Genomic DNA, 21037 nt, shown 5'->3' with positions numbered 1-21037 from the left:
AGATCTAAAACCTCACCAGGGTCTGGGCGTGTGAGGGACAGTGCGTCTTGTACAGCACTAGGGGAGGCCAGAATTCTAGGGTTGTTAACAGCCCTTAAACGGGGTCCCCCATGTCTCTTCCGTGCCGGCTCCCAACCTGGCACATCTGGAGAGCACCCCGTTTGCCCAGAAACAGAGTGACAGGGTGTCCTATGCAGCAGAGAGGCAGGGTCGGCCCGGATTCTGATGAGCCCTTCCCAAGAGCTCCCTGGTTTTCAGATCGCGGGCGCCAGCCTAAAGGGAAACCTCTGTGCCGGGCAGGTCGAACCTGGCACCCTGGGAGGAAGTGATTCTGTCTTCCACGATGCTTAACTGGATTTTATGGAGTCTCACTGCCCTGACTTACAGGGAATTCTGCGCTCGCTCTATTTACCCTGTCTCTCCACTCGACAACTATTTACGGAGAGCCCGCTACGTGCCAGGCCCAGGAAAACCACTGCCAAGTTAGTCTAACCTGACTGTGGACCTGAGGTGGCAGGAAAACAGATTGTTAGGAGTGCCTGGGAGTTGTGACCATTTAGTCACATGCTGATCAGCCACATGCTTACTGCGATCAAAGGTCACACAGGGAGACTCCTAAGGCACATCTTGCTTGTCGACTGAGTAGTTTTAAAAATCTAAGTTAGCTCCCAATTAAAAATCGGGAGATTTCACCTAAAAATACAAACTTCTGGTTTCTCTTGAAAACCAGAAGACCTGGAATCCTTGGGTCCTCTTTTTTGCAGAGACAACACTGGCTAGAATTGAGGTGAATGAGACAGACCCAGGTCAGCGAGCTTCTGGTGGTCTCCATCACTCTCTGGAGCCTGCCCTGGCCTGCTGTGCTCGCTCACATCACCCACTTGGCTCATGGGGTGGCCAGGTTTCCATCCCAGCCTTAGAGAGAGCTCAGGTGGTGTTAAAATGGAACAAAGTAAGTATCTAACTCTTGTACAGGAATCGTACCATCTCAAAATTCTTTGGGAACCTAGCACCAGAATAGATATACAAATTATGTTTCATTAATAATAATAATAATAAATCTGAGGCACCTGGGTGGCTCAGTCAGTGGAGCATGCAACTCTTGATCTCGGGGTTGTGAGTTTGAGCCCCATGTTGGGTGTAGAGATTACTTAGAAATAAAACCTTTACCAAAAAAAATCTATCTTCTTACACTGTTCTGTTCTTGGCCTTGAGAACTGGTACAACTGAGGACAGAACAGCGGGTACTGATAGTCTTCAGTCACTGCTGCTTGCCTTCCCCCGGGCTACAGTTAGTAGAAGGTTATTCTGTGAAGCTTCCAAACTCCAACTCCCAGGCCATGCCCCCTACCAATTACACTCAGAATCCCTGGGGCGCATGAGTCCTATTTAAACTCCTCAGGGGATTTCACTGAACAGTGGAGGTGGAGCCCTTCCCCTGGCTGGGGATGGAGGTTGGGGGGTAGCCTGCTGGGGTGGACACGTTGTGTCTTCCTAATTACAGTGCAAGTGAGCAGTCCCCTAGTTTCTTCCTGCCTGGGGGTTTCTGGATCTATGTGGGCATTTTATGCTTTCAGGCCTCTCTGGTGAATGCACTTGCATTTGCTGTTCTAACATGAGTTGGTCTTGGGTTTTACCTTCCCTGCTCATGGCATAATTTTCCCGTTTAGAGGAGTTTCCTCTCAAAGGAAAGGTCAGGACCCTCCTGCCAGCTCCTCGTAAGAGTGAGCTGGAAACTTCTTACCCTATGGCAGCCACAGGAAGGTCTGTGTCCTGGGGAAATTCGTAGAGTGTTTACAGGAGTAGTGGGGGAGCAAAGGGGAGAGGGGCCGTTTTAATACCCTGCATCCGCACTCAGCTCCCATCCCCAAGGCCCCGCTCCCACTCTGTGCATCCACTCCCAGCCATGGAGTACTCCTTGATTCCCCTAAGGGGATGCAGTAATTGATGATTAGCATTCCAAAGCTTGGCTTACATCCTGCTAGCCCGTCATATTTAATTACATTTTAACTATATTCGTCTTCGATAATAGCACGAACATAATTTAGATAATTATCTCTCTCTCTCTTATTCTCTGACTCTGTCTGTCTCACTTAGAGCTCCTTGCAACAAAAATCACTTTCTCGGCTCAAACACATAAACAGACTCTGGGGCCAAGTGCTTTCCTCGCTCTCCTGCAGCAGCTGTGCTAGAAACGCAATGGTTCTGAGTATCACACAGAAAAAAAGAAAATCCATGTTTCTTCCTGCCTCTGTATTCATGTTTGTACACAGCCGGGGGTGGGAGTTGGTGCGGGCACGTGCACGCGCGTGTGTGTGCTCTCGTGTGCACACACCCACGTTTCCACCTGGGCAAGAGCTTCTGTGTGCTATAGCAATGGGGGAGTCCTGGTCAATCAAATTAGTGTCTATAAAGCACTCTTGTGGTCTGGCATTTCTCTCTTCCAAGGTTTAATGGCTTCCCTCACAAATTTAAACTCTGTTGAAACAGTTCTAAATGTCTGGGAAGTCTTCTGAAGAGACCTGTTCTTTCTAATAGGGTTTCTGTCACACTTGGATCTTATAATTAATGACCTTTCCCCTTGCCTATTATCCGTCTTCTCCAAGAGCCCATCAGGTACAAGAGGGAAACCTGGGGCTCTTCCAAGGGAGAGTGCATCTCAAGCCTATCGCTACACAGCGTCAGGGGTCCCCACAGACCCTCCCAACCGCCACGGGGTCACGTGCCCTCCCTGCCCTCCGAGTTCCTGGCCTAATAACTCCCCTCCCCTCCCTGCTGAGAGCAAAACATACTCTTCACATACTCCTCAGGAGCTCTGCTAGTTTTCCTGGTGAAGCCAGAGAGAGCTGAACAATTTAGGTAGGAAGATTTTACGTTACAAAGTTCACACCTCTAAGATTTTTGAACACACGAGGGAATAAAAATGGCCTCAGAAATAGCTACTATCCAGGATTATCCTGCTCAGGGTCTAGAGATCCAGAGCCTGCAAGAATGTCAACAAACCACTTTACAAGATACAGTGTGGGGATGAGGGGGGGTCTTTACCCGCAAACGCTCCAGGTTTTGACCATTTTCTTGTATTTTCAAAGGCTCTAATACAGGATTTCATATAAAAAATTCCCCTTGTCTGATATTGAAGGATTGATTACCCATTAGTTATTCATCTTCAGACACATTCATTTTTCATATGGCTCTAGGTCCACATCAGAGACAAAAATCCTTTTTTTCCCCTTGAAGAATAAATACCCCCAAGTAGTCCCCACCCTGGTGACAGCCAGGCAGGGAGAGGTTGAACTGAGGAGTGTCTGTGTAGTTAACAAACATAGGGACCCTTGCTGCCTCTTATTTGGGAGGCCAAAATTCCTAGCTCACTCTGGAAATAAAAACACAGACTTCAGGAAGCCAGGCAGAGCAGTCTAGACCAACATTTTGCTACCACTATGTTCAGCCCACTGACCGACCCTTCTGATGTGACTAGGCCCAGTACTGGTTCATGTGCAGAGGGGAAATCGGCAACACGCTGGTTCTGCCAACTGACTAGTAACTCCCGGTGACTCGGGAAGGTTGTGGGGTCCCATCCTTGGTGATGCCAAGGACCAGGACAGGAGCATTCCTCCCTCTATGGCATAAGTTCTGGATCATTCACCTCTCTCGGTGATGGCAGCTGGGGAGAATGATCTAACTGGGTTTCACGTGTTGTGAAGTTCCTGTCCCTAACAGACGGGGCTACCTTAGGCCAGGCCAGCGGTGGGTTTGAGGGGACACATTTCTTCTCCCTCATGGCCCTGCACAGGCTCCACATACCTTGGTTTGCTCCATATTGTTCGGGAGGGATGTTCCTACTTTTGATCGTTTGGAGCCCAGCTCAGGTGCTTAGGAATTCTGCTGGAATCGGCCCGAAATGGAACAACCACTGGGTCTTGGTCTCGGCTGAATGGATGGGAGAGCAGGCCGCTTGGCCACACTTTCCGCCAGCAGGTAGCTCTAGAGGCTGGTGGGATGAGGGCACATTCAGTTTGCTCTTCCCCAGAGGATTCCCTGTCCCCGGCAAGTACAATGCTCAACAGAAATATTGATTTAATGACGTGAGCGGCTCCTTTCAGTCTGAAAGGAGAGCAGGCTCGCTCTGAAAAGGCTGTTGCCGCTGAGGAGAGCGCCGCCTCCTCCCTGGCTCTGTGTGACTGTCCAACGCCACCTCCGTTCCTCCTCCAGAAGCACACTCCCTCGGAGATGCACGGAGATGCACGCTGGAAGTGTGAGGACCATGCCTGGGCAGGAGCCAATACTCAAATGTTAAGAATTTGGCAATTTCATTTCCTAGTGTTTTAAATACCAAAAGGATTGAGAACACAATAAGGACTAAATAGCCCTGCATTTCAGGTTTTTTAAAAAGGGCTGCTTTTATGGAAATTCACGCCAAATGCCTATGCAGAACAAAACCCAACCCTGACCTCAGAAACCCACCGCAGCACACACGGAAGTGAGCGAGTGGCCCTCCAGAAGGACTGCCAGGCATTCTCTGAGTCAAATCTGACCAATTTCATAACTAAAAATTACACTAAGCTCCTGCGGGTATTCCAGATCTGATGACATGCCAAATTCGTTCAGCACCTAACACTGGGGAGATATTCAGTGAAAACTTAAAAATAGACTCTCCCTCTCCACCCATTAAGGGCCTGATATTTGCAGCTGAACAGGTAAGAAATTGGGGGCATTGGGGAGAGCTTTAAAAATCTCCAGAGTACAAAAGAATGTTTCTCTATGATGAAACCTATCGCTCTTCGCCTGGAATCGGCCAGGATTAGCCTAGAGCCACTGAACACACTGCAATCTCTGATAGGAGTTCTACGATAAAAGGTGACAAGTGTTTCTGGCAGGCCCCATAAAGGCCCTTTCTGGAATTTGCATAAATGGCCACATTCAACACAATTAAAGCCGATGTAAGGCAGTATGGTGCATGTAACAATCTTTCTTCTGGGACATTTTCTGTTCATGAAAAAGTGGAACTTGAAAAAATAGTTTCTCGGGGCGCCTCGGTGGCTCAGTCAGTTGAGCCTCCGACTTCGGCTCAGGTCATGGTCTCATGGTTCGTGGGTTCGAGCCCCGCATCGGGCTCTGTGCTGACAGCTCAGAGCCTGGGCCTGTTTCAGATTCTGTGCCTCCCTCTCTCTCTGATCCTCCCCTGCTCATGCTGTCTCTATCTCTCTCTCAAAAATAAATAAAATATTAAAAAAAATAATTTCTCTCTCTTTCCACTTTCTTGATAAAAAGTCACAGCCAGGCCCCACCCCAACTTAGTGTTGATGAATTTCTGGGTGTGTGCACTCTCCTGCAGCCCCCCTGGTTCTGAGTCACCCTCTGACCTCTTCCCTGGGCTCATGCCTACAGGCTGGCAGGGGGGAAGAGCTCCGTCCCGTGACCCTGCTCGGCTCATCTCAGTGCCTGCAGCCAGGCTGCCGTAGTGCAGGAGGAAAGAGAGAGCCACTGGCTCCCTGTGACCTTCCAAAGCACGGTGGCCGATGCGATAGGACAGGAGACAACCAGGGCAGGTATGAAGTATCCAAACTAGGTTAAATAATTTAGGTGATTTACGACACAAAAATCAGATGCCAAGACAAGTAGGGAGATTTAGCTGGGCAAGGAGAGGGGTTGGAGGTATGGTAGGCCAGGGGGTCTGTTCAGATCACTTTAATAAGCCATAGGTGCAAAATCAGGATCAAAACCATAGGTGCAGAATGCATGGGAGGCATCTCACTCTTTATGATGAATCCTAAGTCCCCTCAGGCCAGCAACCTCAGAGATTCCCTCTCTATATTTTATAAACCTAGATGTTGTGTGCGCACACAGGGGTGTGTGTGTGTGTGTACATGTGTGTCTGGGACCAAGATCTGATGCAGTGAATTTCTTAACACCTGCTTTGAATTTTGCTCGTGACCCAAGGCTAAGACATCAAACAATGACTTCTTTACTACTTCATAGTAAACAAGCAGCCATGAGACATGCACAAAAATATGGTTTCTTTTCAGGCTGTGTTTTAATCTACCCCTAGTTATTCGCCGTGCTAGTACCCTGCCCTGAGGGCTTTGCAGAGTTGAAGGCAGATGCCAAGAAGTCAAACTGCATTCAACAAGGTTGAAAGTTATCCTTGGCACATGGAAATCTTCTGCAATAAACTACTACAAGACGGTTGCTGAGGCTAAATCAGCTTATTTTTCTGTATTATTTCTTGGGGAGAAAGGTTGCTGGGTGAAGGGGATGGGTGAGAAAACTGACCAGTAACTCTTTCTGATTCCATTGTCAGCCTTTAAAATTAGATAGATCAGCTATTAATCTGAGGAAGCCAGCAGTGAATGTGTGCAATAAATTTGTCATCATTTTATGAATAAGCTCTCGGTCATGAGGGCTTACTGTCTGGCAATTCACCTTTTCCATGATATTTTCTATCAGTTGTATTTTGGAGCAGCTTAGAAAGAATATTATTTGTGTTCCTGGAGCTCGGAACATAAAAAACCCTCAGAGTGATGGAGATGTACAGGCAGGCTTCGTGTCTGCCCCTGGGCTCGCTAAGCAAACAGTTTACCGATGCTTGAGTGAACACCACCAGGGGACAGGAATCACTCTTCTGGGTCCAGGAGAGCACTCATCTCCTCAACAGCTGCTAATGAAGGCTCTGTTAGCACTAGATGACGTTGCACATGCCCATTGGCTTTCTGTCAACGACTGTCAAATAGAGCTGTTGGTAATCACAGCTGGCAAGTTGTTTAGTCAATATTTTTGAAAAGTTCAACCAAGTGTGTGAAAGCACAAAGTAGATTTTCCTAAAGTTGCAAGATGATTTACTCATCTCCCTGCTCTGTTGTGGCTCTGCCCCCATCAGGATCACACTGGCGTCCTGCTGCGCAGTCCTGAAGGGCTGTGCGGCGTGAGGTGCAGAAATGGATGAAATTTCAGCTGTTCTGTCACTCAGCTTGTTTTTTTCCATCAAGTCAGCAGAATGCTAGATCTGAGACTCTGAACTAGAGATGAACACAACAACAACAAAACCATAACTAACACCAAGAGCAACAAAAAGCTGTCCCAGGGAGGAGGCCCTTCAACATCAGTTTTAAAGCTTTAGGGAGGATATCAATATTTCTGCCCTTGACTCCTTACAGAAGGACTATATTCTAGAACTGAAGATGGCAAATGTCCTTTTTGGAGCCATTTCCCTGAATGTGACAATACATCTTGAAAGAGAATCCCACTAAGTTAGGAAAGCAGCAGATGCTGCTACATTTGCTGACTCAGAGCATGTGACAGGGAGGTGGCTGCGCCATCTTTGGTGGTGGATATGGATATCCATCTTTGTTGCCACGATTTTCACTTTCTCCATTTTTATAATCTTTGTTGGAATGATCATGACTCCCAACTTTGGGACAGGATACCCTGCTAGCAAAGTAGACTTGGGACTAGCAGACTGGTATAGGCTCTGCCTGAACTCTTCAGAGTTCTTGTCCCAGCCTTCTTTTTACAGGGACTGAGTCTAGTTAGCAACACTAAAAGGCATTCCACAGAAATGCAGCATTTGGGAAACACAGGTTTCCGCTGAAGATCTTAGATGCTAGGACTCTCAGGTCTGGGTTCCTGCATGTACAGTCGCAGGTTTATATCCCATCTTCTTAAGCTCCTCCCGCCAACATCCTCCCCCATTACAGGGGTGCTTAGCAGCTGATGACAGCATCTGAAGAATCTGCCATGGCACTGAAATTCTCACTGGTTCTCATAACTGAACCAGTGTACCCTGGCCTGTGCTGTGGCTGACACGAACACCTTCACGGTCACTGAAGAATACAGGAACCACCTTCTGGAAAGAACACTGACATGACCTAGTCCAGCGCTTCTTACAGGTAGGGAGGAGTCGTAGTCCATAAGAGAGTCTGATGTACATTCTGATGTACTGTGCCAGGGGGTCTCAAACTCATCAGCAGCACCTGGAGGGTGTGTTCAACAGAGACTGCCGGCCCCACCCCCAGAGCTTCTGATTCAGCAGGTCTAGGGTGGAGCCTGAGAATTTGAGTTTCTACCAGGTTCCCATTTCCCAGGTGATGCTGATGAACTGGGGACCCCACTTTGAGATTCACTATTCTATTTTATAACAAAGAGGACAGGCCTATGTTACACTAGGCAGAAGGCAGCAAGCTGGAAAATCATAGGTAGTTTTAGAATAAGGCGACCAGGAAGGTGTAAGAAGATAATTTTAGTGGTAGTGAGGATGGGGGTCTGATATGGAGATGATACTATGGGCAGGAAGAGGGGCAGAGAGAGAAGAGAGAGAATCTTAAGCAGGCTCCATGCTGTCAGTGCAGAGCCTGATGTGGAACTTGATCTCATGAACTGGGATATCATGACCTGAATCAAAATCAAGGGTCAGATGCTTAACTGACTGAGCCAGCCAGGAAACAGGGAGGTTTTAACTTTCCAGCAGGGAGGTTTTAAATCCAGCTTTCCAAAGTACTCCACAGGTATCCCGGTCAGGTGAGAGGTTTGCTGGCAAAGGGTCACAACTCTGGAAGAGGAGCTGTGTTGGAGCAGGAAGTTCATCAGCCAGTAGTCACAATATCTGGGTTTTGGCCCACGTTCTGCCACTCACTAGCTTTATGGCCTTGGGTAAATCACTTATCTCTGGAGTTCATGCTGTCACACCTGGAAAATACCTATCCTGTAGGGAGTCAAAGGAGGCAGAGGCTGGGAGAACCCTCTATAAACAGTTACTATAAATGTCAGAAATCCCTCTGCTGCCACATGACCTGTGTCCTTGAGGGATTTCCACTGCTGTGGGACCCACCTGACTCTCCCTTCCCTGCAGTCCCTATCAGATGCATCTCCCCCCACCCCAAGCAGGGAAGGTCTGCAGGAAGTCACTCAGCAGTAAGGTGAGCCCTGCTTTGGACCCGGTTATCAAGTAGTTGGGTCCTAGGAATTGGCTCTCACCTCAGTCGTTGTCACTTAACAAGTTATGTCATACCTGGTTACAGCAATTATTCTGTACTCAAGTCCACGCCTACCCCCAGGGTGAGCAAACTTTTACTATCAAGGGCCAGAGAGTAAACATTTTAGACCACATAGCTGCCTGCCACATACTTTTTTTTTTTTACATCTCTTTAAAAATGTAAAAACCATTCTTAGTTTAAAGGCCATATAAAAACAGGCTATGGGCCAAATATGGCCCTGACCCCTGTTCTGCTGAATTCCCTTCATTCCCTAAAGTCCTAAGGTCCTGCTATAACCTTTCCAGCCCAATAGTCTATTTCTGAACTCCAATACTGAAGGCGGGGTCTCTCACCTTGCTTGGAAGACTCCCCCTAAGTGCCAGCTCCTAGGCTGTGCTATTTCTAGAACAACCTCCTGGACCTGCCAAACTTCCTCCTAGGACTGCTTATCTGGACTTTGACCCCTTCCTACTGCAGAGATGTTCTCGAACTTTCTCTTCAACCTCAGCATGAGGTTGAACCCATGTCCAGGTTCTGACTTTCCTGATCTGGAATGTCTACCAGCAGTTGCCTGAGTTCTAACCTATAGGCTGAGTGTGTGTAACACGGGCAGAAACTCACATGAAGAGCCATGTGAAGCTGTGATGACTGGGCAACCTCACAAAGGAAACACTGGTTGTCTGAATTTTCTTTATTCTCAAACCCCAATGATCAGCAGATTGTGTATTTCTCAGGCACAAACATTTAATGACTACTTACATATGAGATTTCATTTCTACACATATGAAATTAAAAAAAATTTAATGTTTATTTTTGAAAGAGAAGACAGAGCATGAGTAGGGGAGGAGCAGAGAGAGAGGGAGACACAGAATCTGAAACAGGCTCCAGGCTCTGAGCTGTCAGCACAGAGCCTGACGCGGGGCTTGAACTCACGAGCTGTGAGATCATGACCTGAGCCGAAGTCGGACGGTCAACCGAGACACCCGGGTGCTCCGTATACATATGAAGTTTGATTTCTAGGTGTGTCTGACATTTTATCTGATAGGGGGGACACAATCCATGTGTTGAGCGTGACTTCCTAGACAGACCATGCTCTCCTACAGTTTTGGGGAGTGACCAATGGAGTGGGCACCAGGGCTGTTAGCACCGGTGGCTACTGATGACTGACTAGCTCTTTGTGGAGGGCTTAGTGGGTGGAGGCCACACAACCAGTGCTGCTCAGTCTGCTCCTTCAGAGGAAGCATGAAGATTTTCATTTATCATGTTCTCTTCTTTAGACTCAATAGTCTGTCCTTACGGAATTAGCCACCCACGTCCAGCTTCTTAACTTTTATCTTTCTGATTAATTCTCGGACTTCAGGCAATGGCTCCAATTTTGTCCTGCCATGTAGGACGGCGTCAGCACCTCACATGCAACCTGACTGTGGAAAGACACAGCTGCAAAGCTTTGTTATTCACCAAGAATGAATGAGGCCAGGTGGTAGTGAAATGGGTGTGTGTTCTTACAGCAAAATAAACTCAGCAGTCACTAGAGATGAAAAAGCAGATAATGTAGGCTGTTTTTGCCACGCAAGCCATCAAGAAACATTTGTTACACCTTTCCACAGACACAATGACCTAAAATACACACAAAAATGATTTCAAACCCCGAGGAAGGCATTCAGCTGTCATCTCGCAGATGCTCTCCACAAAGGTGACAATCAGACCCTCTTTGGGAAATTTATTTTTAATAAGGTAGAGGGATGGTATGTAATATGTTCATGATTTGACATGGCTATCTGTGGCTACAATATTCAAATAAACTCCCGTGGAAGTGAATTTGTTAAACATCGAGATAGGAGGAGCAGTCACTTCTTAGGCTGCAGTGTCTGCTCGCCTGGGCTGCTGGAGGAGGGGGTCGAGGAGAGCGAGCAGGAGCCCAGAGTGTGTCGTGGGTGGTACATGTGGTGAGGACAGTACCCCCGGGTGAGCACGCCCCGTCAAGGCAGGGTTCTCCCACCACCTCAGCACTGTGGTTCCAGGTTCCTGACCTTCACCAGCCCCACTGAGGAGCGAGCTGTGTTCTCACGGCGCCAAGCTGAGTAGAGAGAACATTTGAATGGGAGTTTACTCTTGGCTTTCCTCGAATAAGCTTCTTTGGCAGGGGAAAAGCTTCTTACCTCCTCCAAGTAGCTTGTACTTGAAATACAGCTTTAGAAAGGGGTGTAACCCTATCAGCGTTTTCACTGGGATTTGAAGCTACCCTTACTGCATGGTTTGACAATATACACTTGTACTGGCCAACAAGGGATCTTTAACTCAACTCCCATAAAGTTTTACAATGTATGATTCATTTCAGAAATGAGACCTGATAATGCAGATTTATCACGATGAGAAGCCTGCCTTTAAAATGTGATTTAATGATGCCTATACTTATTCACTGACATCTTTATAAAACTGTTAGCGTGGAAATATATTTGTCTTTTTGAAAATAAGTCTTCCTTTTACAAGTATCGTGCAATCCAACAGCCATACATTAGAAACGCAGCAGAAAGAGTAGCAGCAGTTTAACTACTGAGGCAGCACTGTGCTGAGCGCTGCCTTCTTCGGATCCTGGCTACACCACCAGGCACGGCAACCATGTCCTCCTTTCCAGCAACCTCCCCTCGTGCGTGTGAGTCCCCGGCTCAGGGCTGCTACTGTAACTAGAGGGTAGAGAGAGGCTCTCCAAGGTCACACAGAGGCAATAATGCTGTAAATAAACAAGCTACTGATTATGATTTAATGCTGCTTTTCTTCCTACCTTAACTTGGTTTATGAGCAGATCTTGATGATTTAACCTTTCGGCCAATTAGAACAGAAGGTTTGATTGACAGCAAATGAATAAATAACATTTTAGTGCAGGAGATAGAATCATCCTCCCCTATTAATCAGTCCCTCTGCCCGTGAGCAGGTAACATGATATTTATCACGCCACTCTGCTACAGTCCCTTGGGGTGTCATTTCATGGCCTACCAGTAAAAACTTCACATTTACAGCAACTGCCCCTCTATTACTGTCGATAACATCTAATTGATATGTCAAACCTCCAAGGAATGCAGTAAATTGAAACACTGACTCCCCCAAAGAAAATAAACTGGCAAACAGGTAAATCAGCACCTGCCTTCTTATAATCACCCAGACGCCTCCTGTCCCAAAGCCTCCCACCAGGAGCCCACTGCCACCCTCTTTATTTCAGGTTCAGGCACTCAACACCCCACTGCACAGACACACAAGGCCAAGAGCACCACCAGATTCCTGCCCACAGAATGTCAGGGAACCCTGAGCACAGCCCAAGACAAGCCAGTGCATTTAAATCATTTTGCCAGTGAAAGCCCAGCTAGACTGTGGGCGCCACAAGCATTACGTGGTGTGCAACTTGGAAGAGAGCAGTAACAACCCAGTAACAATACTGCAGATTTCCTCTAAAGACCAGGCAGTGCTGTCAGAGATAGGATCTTATTTACCTTCCAAATATCCCTACGTGTAGGGAGGAACTGGAATAATTATTCATTGTTCAGAAGAAGAAATGAAACCCAGAGAAGGTAAGCGACTGGTCGAAACACTTACCGTGAATCAGATACATTTGACACTGAAATACAAGTTTGTCTTAAAAAACAGGGCTTTTAGCCACTCAAAAATAGCACTTAAAGGTATTAATAAAAATGCTTCAAAATCACACTGATGAAGAGAGAAAGGACTAAATTAGCATTGATAATTCAATCATTTTATTTACTTAACAAAAGAACCCTGATTTTAATAATGGACAAAATAAGATGCAGAATATAATCCCATGGAGGCACCATGAACAGAAAAGGTTCTAGTTGAAGAATATATAACACTTACCTCTGTGTCTCAAAAATAAGAACACCACATATATCAAAAGTAAATGAGACGTCTATATAAAATGTTCATTTACAGCTAGACATGTTACACCCATGTAAATAGGGGTGCCCACACATGATCTTTCTGGCATATGCCATTCCTCCTCTCGCTGCTTTCTTTACCCATTCTCTACCGTTGTTTTTTTTTGTTTGTTTGTTTGTTTTTTGTTTTTTTAAATAGATGTGATGTGAGGTGAACCAGCAGAAATGAAGTTATAATCCCGAGTTTGGGGGAAGATTTGTAGATCATCACAATAATTTAAAAGGATTCTTTTTTTCTTTAAATTTTGTTTAACATTTATTTATTTTTGAGAGGCAGAGAAAGACAGAGGGCAAGCGAGGGAGCGGCAGAGAGAGAGGGAGACACAGAATCCGAAGCAGGCTCCAGGCTGTGAGCTGTCAGCACAGAGCCCGACACAGGGCCAGAACCCATGGACCGTGAGATCATGACCTGAACTGAAGCTGGGTGCTTAACTGACTAAGCTACCCAGGGGGCCCTAATTTAAAAGGATTCTAACAGCTGATCCCACTGAACTGTAGAGCCAGATAACCACCCTTCTAAACATGGGAAGTTGTCCTTGCATAGGCATCTGGGATTTAAATACTCAGTTATCTTTCTTCCTACCNCAAACCTTTTCTTTTCTTTTACTTTTGTTTTGTTCCTTTTTTATTTTTTTAAATCACTTATATCCAGCCCCAACATCTTCCCCTAACTTGCCCAATTTCTCATCTTGCTTTGAAATCTCTGTCTTGGTCTTACTTCTTTCTATAGTCTTTTGGAGTGGCTGGGAGTTCTTTATAATTCTGAAGTATGGATAATTCAGTAGTAAGATTTATTCAAGTCTTTTGGCCTGCACAGCCTCTTTTTCTATGTTGTCATTCCTCTTCTTGGATTTATCAGTCTGCCTGGCTCTGCTGGCAAGCCCCTGGCCTTCTGAGCAATATTCCTTATGTTGGATATGGTCATGAACATTCTGCTGGACGAGGGCCATCTCATAATGACGTGAAAGAAAAGGATTGTCAAAATCTAGTGTCACTGCTTGGGGGAAGATGATCCTTGGGGCAAAACTAATGTTGGATGAAAAATACTTAAAATCTTGCACAAAGGCTTTTAGAGATTATCAGCCAGAGTACACACAATGTACAAAGAGTAGAAATGGAGAGGCTTGGTCTACTGGAAGGTGTGAACATGGGCAAAGAAGTGCCATGAAAGAAGGGTAAACATGTAACAAAAAATGCTCATGTAAGAAAAGATCTGCAGGAGGGAGAATGATCTACTACTGAGCCGAACACTCGTATATAGCTAATCCAGGTAGAGAGCTGACTTTTTTCCCGTTTCTAATTTTCATGACTCATATATTTAATCAGAGTAATCCAAGTATCACCCATTACAAACTTGCAGCTTAACAAGGGACTTGTTTCAGAGTGTGTGTGTCAGGTGGTGCTTACATTGCTTGCAAGGCTTGGTCATTCACGATGGGATTGTAATTTCAAGGTAGTAATGAAGTGTGATGCTGCAATTCCACAATTTAATTCGGGCAAACCCATAAATATGAATCAGAAAGCCACATTTAGCTTAAGGTAAGTAACTTCTGATGGAATTCTTGCTGGGATGTGGTGACTATATGTCTTAATGAGCTTCCCTATGAGATGGCACATATAGTCACCACGGACAGGAAGATAGGAGAGTTTGCTTTCTTGTGGATGTTCCCCAGGGCAGCCTTTGCATTTGTCCCTGCATGCTTGGTCAGAGGTCCACTTACTCACCTCTGTGCCTCTGGAGCCTCAAAGTCATCCATCCCTTCATCTCCCACAACACCATGGACAAGTGGAATGAGAACAAATCGGTTAATCAAGATGCCACCTCTCACCCAGTGATATGTCCCTAGAGGCTCTGAGATCCATTTGAATCAAGTCACCAGCAGTCAAATTCAGTGGTCACAGGAAGAGGCAGGATGCTCAGGGTACATGAGGAAGCTAATCCAGCAAAACTGGTGATGGTAAAGTTTAAGGACCTCCCTAGTTGGTAAGATCTAAGAAAAGAGAGGCATTCTCTGGCTCTAATGCCTTCCTGGTTGCTAATGTCCTCCTGTGAAACCAGTCCTTTAGTAATTCAAAAAATATTAGTATGTACCAGGTATTACATGGGTATCGGTCATGCAGATATGAACAAAGCAGACAAGGTTCCTACTTTTATGACACTTAAAGCCTACTGCAAGATAGAAATTAGTAAGTAAGTTACAAGTAACACAACATTATAAATGTGGCAGCTGTTATGAAGGAGAAAAGCGGGGTGCTATGAGAGAGACTAACAGAGGAGGCTAACTCTATTTTGCCTGGAAATGGAAATGGTGATTTAACCAGTGTGGCTCAATGGTCATTTGAGCAGCCAGGCAAAGAGCAGAGATTAGGGACTATCTATGAGAATCCAGAGAAGTGTCAGAGGCAATCTTGGATTTGAAGGAGGTTATGACGTAGTTGAAGAGATCAGTGATGTCTTCCTTGTGCACAGAGTTTTACCACTTAGAGATGCCTCTATGTACATGGATTCATTTGAGGTAGGTATGGCACACACATAAAAAGAGACTAACAATACTTGTGCTCAGTGAGCAAGCACGGTCCATTGGCTGGGATGGAATATAAGGCTAGAAGCCAGAGGCAGACTGATTTCTCTGCTTCCCAGGCATTCTGAATCCTGAATCCTGAATCAGGGCACAGAAGCCTGCCTAGCCCCAAGTTATGTACCTATTCCTGTCCCCTTACAAAAACACCCGCCCTGACTTGCCCTCTGCTCCATCCACAGGAATGTTAGTTAGGCTTGTTCAAGTTCCTAGAAATAGGTCACCACAGATTTCAGAGAGGGGATGGGAGTGTGAAACCCTCTCTTTGGATAGATGCTAAGACGCCGACCCCTACCTAGGTGGTTGGATTGCACAATTCAAAGTATGGCCACTTAGAGAAGTCACGGTCTCCCAGGTGAACAAGGCCATCCCCACGGGGGAAGGCGACTGTTCACTTTGCTATAGACACGGGGCGCAGAAAGTCAAAAGGGAAGCCCCCTCCAAGAAGATGGCAGGCACCCTAGAGCCCCACTTCACCTGCCCCTCCTGCAACCACGAGAAATCTGTAAGGAGAAAATGGACCATGCTGCAACACCACAATCATCTCTTGTACTGTGTGTCTAGAGGAATCCCACAGGACCATCACATTACCTGTCCAAGGAGGTGGACGTGTACAGCGACTAGATAGACGCCTGTCAGGCAGCCAATCAGTAACAAGGCAGAGGACCCACCTCCCTGCAGTCGCACATGCTGTGGACCTGCCCAGCAGCTCAGCCTTTTGTGTATATGGAGTAGGTACGGATGTGGTTGTGAATGTGCATAGATCCACCTCGCTCTGAAAACCTTTACCTTGCTGGCTTCTTCACCCTGGTGTCCTGTCATCTAAGCAAGGTCTCTCCAGGACTTTCTAGGCTCCTCAGCTATCTCACCAGCACGCTGCCCATTTGAACTGGACTGCCTGCCCCTCTTTCCTGCTTCCAAGGCATGTGGCCTGAGATTTAAAGCCACAGGCCCGTAGGCTGGGCCCTGGCAGAACAACTCCTTTTCATATTAAGTTGCTTTTGTAGAAGAGGAAAGGTCTGGGTCTGGGATAACTGTCAGTCATGAGCCCTTAAATAAAGCAGCAATGAAAAACAAACAAAACAAAGCCAGACAGAGCAACAGGAAGGCACTTGAAAGCTTTTACAGATTTGGGACAGTGGGAGCCCCTGCTGGTGCTGCAACCCCAAGAAAGGAGTCAGTAAATGGGGACCGAAAGGCACACAGCAGCCAGCAAGATGGCGGAAGTTCATAACTGGTCTGTGAATGTGGGTTAAGCCATGATCAAGAGGAGTCTGGCTGGACAGCTCCAACAGGCCCAAGAACAATTCATATAACAAAAGAGTATGAGAGAAGAAAGGTTAAGAATCTAAGGGTGATACCAAGACTTCTGACTCTGGGAAACAAATATTAAAATTCCCAAAGCTGAGATCTGGACCCAACAACACTTAGGTCTCATGTTGCTTGCCCAGGTGTGAGTGCACATGTGTGCATGTGCACACATGCACATGGTCACAGTTACCTCCCCCGACATAAGAGGCATCTGAAGCCATTTGTGGTACCATGCGGATCCAATTAACCACAGTCTCTCACAAACATTAAAACACTAGTTAGACAGGAAAAATACTGCTGTGGCCCATCAAGTGCAAGCCACAGCTCACAGAGCAGCCCTGAATAAAACAAAGACCTAAAGACAGCAGGGTTGCTTTGGAAGCAATCGACTTTATAACCACAATTTGACCCAGGATTTTACAGCTGAGACAAGGAGAGGTTTGGGTATTGTGAGGCTTACAATAACTTCACAAGTGTGTCCTGGAGTGGCTTTCTTATTCAACATGTAGCTCAAGTCTCCCCTGTGCAAAGTCACTTAACAGGGAGACCAAATGCTGTAGCACAAGGAGACACAGAACATCATTTGGAGAGGCAGTATTTCCTTTCTTTAGGTTTTCAAAAATGCCTGGATTCTGAGTTCTTTCCAAATGAGACCACTGCTGGGGTTTGTGCTTTGAAGTCCTGGCGACAGGCATTAGTGCTGCCGCTTGCTGTTGTTTTAAGGGTACATATTTATTTCGTAGTTCCCAGTTTATGTTCTCCTATCTCCTGGCTTCAAATTCCTCAGATTTCTAATCTACAGATTCTTGAAGGACTAAACAAAGAGCCTCTCAAAAGTGGCTGGAGAATAAAGAGCCAGGTGTTGAAGCTGGCTGGATGCTACAGAGCCCCAGGCACACACGGCAGTGACTGTCCTTGTCCCCGCTGCTCTGGTGGGGCAGGACGGAAGGAAAGTGGTTGATGGCATGAGGCGGACGAGGGAGCAGAGCTGGCCAGCCTCAGTGGCAGCCGGACTTAGCTGGCTGAGGAAGTTCAAGAGTGCTTCAGAGGAGACCATCAGGACCTCTGCAGAATTCTGGCCACAACTCCCATCTATGAAGAAAGCGAGGGGCCACTTTGCCTTGCGCTTGCAGCCCCTCCTGCTGACACGGCTCTGAGGGAGGGCGTGATGGAGAAGGCTGGCAGTCTCTCCATGCTGAGAACTCAGGCACCCGGACACGGACTGGCGGGCAGACTTGAGAACAGTGGGTGCTGTTGTAATCTGGCACTTCTGGAACAATATGTGTGTGGAACTTGGCTCAGAAGAAGCCCTTCTGCCTCTGACTGTTGGGCTTTTGGCTGTCCAGCCTGCTGACTGGTTGCCTGAAATCTGCCCCACTGCCCCAGGGCACTAGAGCACAGAGTTAGAGAGAGTCTTTCTTTCCCTCCCTATAGGNCCCCCCCCCCCCCACTTCAGCTGCTCACCTGGAATACTGCTCCTGTTCTAGTGTAGATGCTCATTAACCCTTGTCTCTAACTGCTGCTGCTGCCGTCCCGTTTTCCTGTCTCCTGGCTCTCTTACTGCCAATTCATTCTAATTACTGTTGTAAGCACAATCTACCTGAAGGAAGCCACACCTGTAGCAGTCCTCTCTTCTGCATAAGAGGAGAATAAGGTTAAACTCCCCAGCATGGCATCCAGGGACTTCCACAGTCTGGTCCCAGTTTGTCCCTCCAGCCTTGCCTGCAGCTGGGTCCCTGCTGACACACTACATTTCAGGGGCAGCCCAGGGCACACCGCTGGACAAAAATCCTCCTCACCCCCGAACCAAGAAGGGAAAGTCCCTGGACCTCCCACCTGACTCTCTAGTCATGCCAAACCATGAATGCATCAAGCTATTTCACATCTCATGCCCTTGCATAACGCCACTCCTGCTCCAAATAATACACCCCCCCAACCCTACATGGTGCCCCAGCCAGCATCTACTCATCTTTCAAGATTCAGCAGAAATGGCACCTCCACCAAGAGACCTTTCTTTACCTTTCTCAGGGGAAATGGCCAGTCCCTCCACTGTGTCCCCATCGTACTCAATGAATACTTCTATGGTGGCATTTGGAATTCTCCACTACACTTATTTATTTATGCATCTGTCTCTCTGGACTATAACAGAGCACCGTAAGTTCAGGAGTCTAAGAAAGTTTGTAAGTGGGACACAGTAGATGCTCATTAAATGTGTGTTAAAGGTATGAATAAAAATTGTTAGTGCCAACTATTGGGGTTCATAGAATTATAGTCTTTTTTTCCATAAGACAGCTCTGCAGACATTTAAAGATCATTATCAAGGGCGCCCAGCTGGCTCATTTGGTAGAGTATGCGACTCTTGATCTGGGGGATGTATAACTGCAAGCCCCATGCTGGGCACAGAGTTTACTTTAAAAAAAAAAAATCATTATCATGACCTTACAACCCACTTCATTTTTCTTGTCTTACTTGGGTTTTGCTTTATTCCTGGTTCCTTCAGTCGACCCTGCCCACTCCCTTCCATCATGAATCAGCTTCCTGCACTCTCATCACCTGCTCATCTTCAATATCCCTCTTTAACTATGGACACATGTGCCCTGACCAACACAGAGCACAAGAGGAAGGTCGCATGGGCATATGGACACTATGCAGCCAGTACAGAGTAAGACTGCATCAGGTTTGTAGCAGCCTCGTCATAACAGCTCATACTGAGTTTGTGGTCAACTAAAACCACAGCTTCTTTCCACATAAATCTCTCAAGATTCACTGCCCCCATACTATGCTTGTACAATTGATTTTCTGAGCCTAAATGGAGGGCATCACATTTATTCCCATTAAAACCCATCCTGTTGGTTTGGTCCCACATTAGAAGAAGGAGAGATCATTTTGAATCTCAAGTCTGGCTTCTGGCTTCTCTCAGGGCGTTGATGCAAACAGTGAAATGTTGAAATGTCCAGAACTAAGGACAGAGTCAGAAGGTACACATCAAGAGTTCTTTCTCTCCTCTCCCCCATTCCCAGTCCGGCTCCCCGGCCAGTCCATCAGCAGTGTGTTTTCCACAGCCAACCACTCCCCATCATCCCCAGTGTCACCGCCCTAGTCTGAGACCCTGTCACGGCTTTTCTGGGTTACAGCACCAGCCTCCTTACTGGTCTCTCAGGTCCACATTTACCTTCCTCCAATTCATTTCCCACATAGCCACCAGAGTGGTCTTTAAAAAGCAGAAATCAGTTCATACCACTCCCTTGCCTGAGAGCCTCCAACAACTCCCCATTGCTCTTAGAATGAAACTTGCACTCCTTACACCAAGACCCAAAGGTCATATATGTTCGGAGAGGTCCTGGCCTCTCCATGCCATCTCATAGCCATCATATGACTCCTTCCTCAAGCTTCAGCAGCCCTAGTTATTTCTCTGTTCCACACACACACCAAGTTCACTCCTTCTTCATGACCTTAAATTTCTCTGAAATTCTCTTTCCCCAAGCCTTTGTAAGGCTGGCTCCTCTATCACTGAGCTCAAATGTCACTTTGTCAGAGAGGCCTTTCAGAGCTCAAGGAGCTGCTTTTTGCCTAGCACAGCCTCATCACTATCTATTATCCTGTTTGATTTTCTTCACAGCATTTATCAGTAACTGGAAGTTTCTTATTTATCTGTCATTGCCTGTTTCCCCCTGCTAAGATGTAAACTTGATAAAGGTAGGTATATCTCGTCTGCCTTTGTTCAGTGCCTAACACTTAGTGGGTGCTCATTTTGTTTATTTGTTAAATAGATGAGTAACAGTGAGAATTATGGAATCAGGAGAAATGAAATATATTTGCTATGACTTCCCTTGTATTAATAAAACTGGTTCCTGGTTCCTTTCTTACCATTGTTATTATCAACTTTGTTATCAATATTTTATGATGCTATTGAAGAGTCAAATAGAATTACCAGCACTGAGTTGGGTCAGACAATAATTGGTAGTAAAGATGTATTATGTGAGATAACACAGACATGCCACTTAAAAACCATGCACTCTGAGAGACTTCTAGTATGCTGTTGGTGCAGAGTTAACATGTCACAGGTAGCTCATGTCACAGGTTACAGGACTAGACTGTTTTCATATCAAAAGGGCCATTTATGAGGGCTGTTGCTCAATCAGGTCAAGTTCATATTAATGACTCTAACCCGTGCATTTATATATGCTTACTCTAGTGTAACATTGGGGCAAGGATCATTCTGATTTCAAAATTT

The 21037-nt window shown here is 46.4% G+C and overlaps 1 protein-coding gene and 1 pseudogene across 5 annotated transcripts in view; one reads left to right on the top strand and one right to left on the bottom strand.

Moving 5' to 3' along the window:
- BTBD9 (BTB domain containing 9) overlaps nucleotides 1-21037 on the bottom strand; it is a 404299-nt gene that overhangs the window by 30034 nt on the left and 353228 nt on the right. The gene's annotated exons all lie outside the window — the stretch shown is intronic.
- Nucleotides 15037-16146, top strand: LOC144223998 (transcription elongation factor 1 homolog pseudogene; annotated as a pseudogene).

The sequence above is a fragment of the Crocuta crocuta genome, unplaced genomic scaffold, assembly GCF_008692635.1.
Source record: "Crocuta crocuta isolate KB4526 unplaced genomic scaffold, BGI_CrCroc_1.0 scaffold132, whole genome shotgun sequence".
Classification (NCBI taxonomy): Eukaryota; Metazoa; Chordata; class Mammalia; order Carnivora; family Hyaenidae; genus Crocuta; species Crocuta crocuta.
Note: the sequence above shows the minus strand (reverse complement) of the source record. Positions and strands in the feature narration are given on the sequence as shown.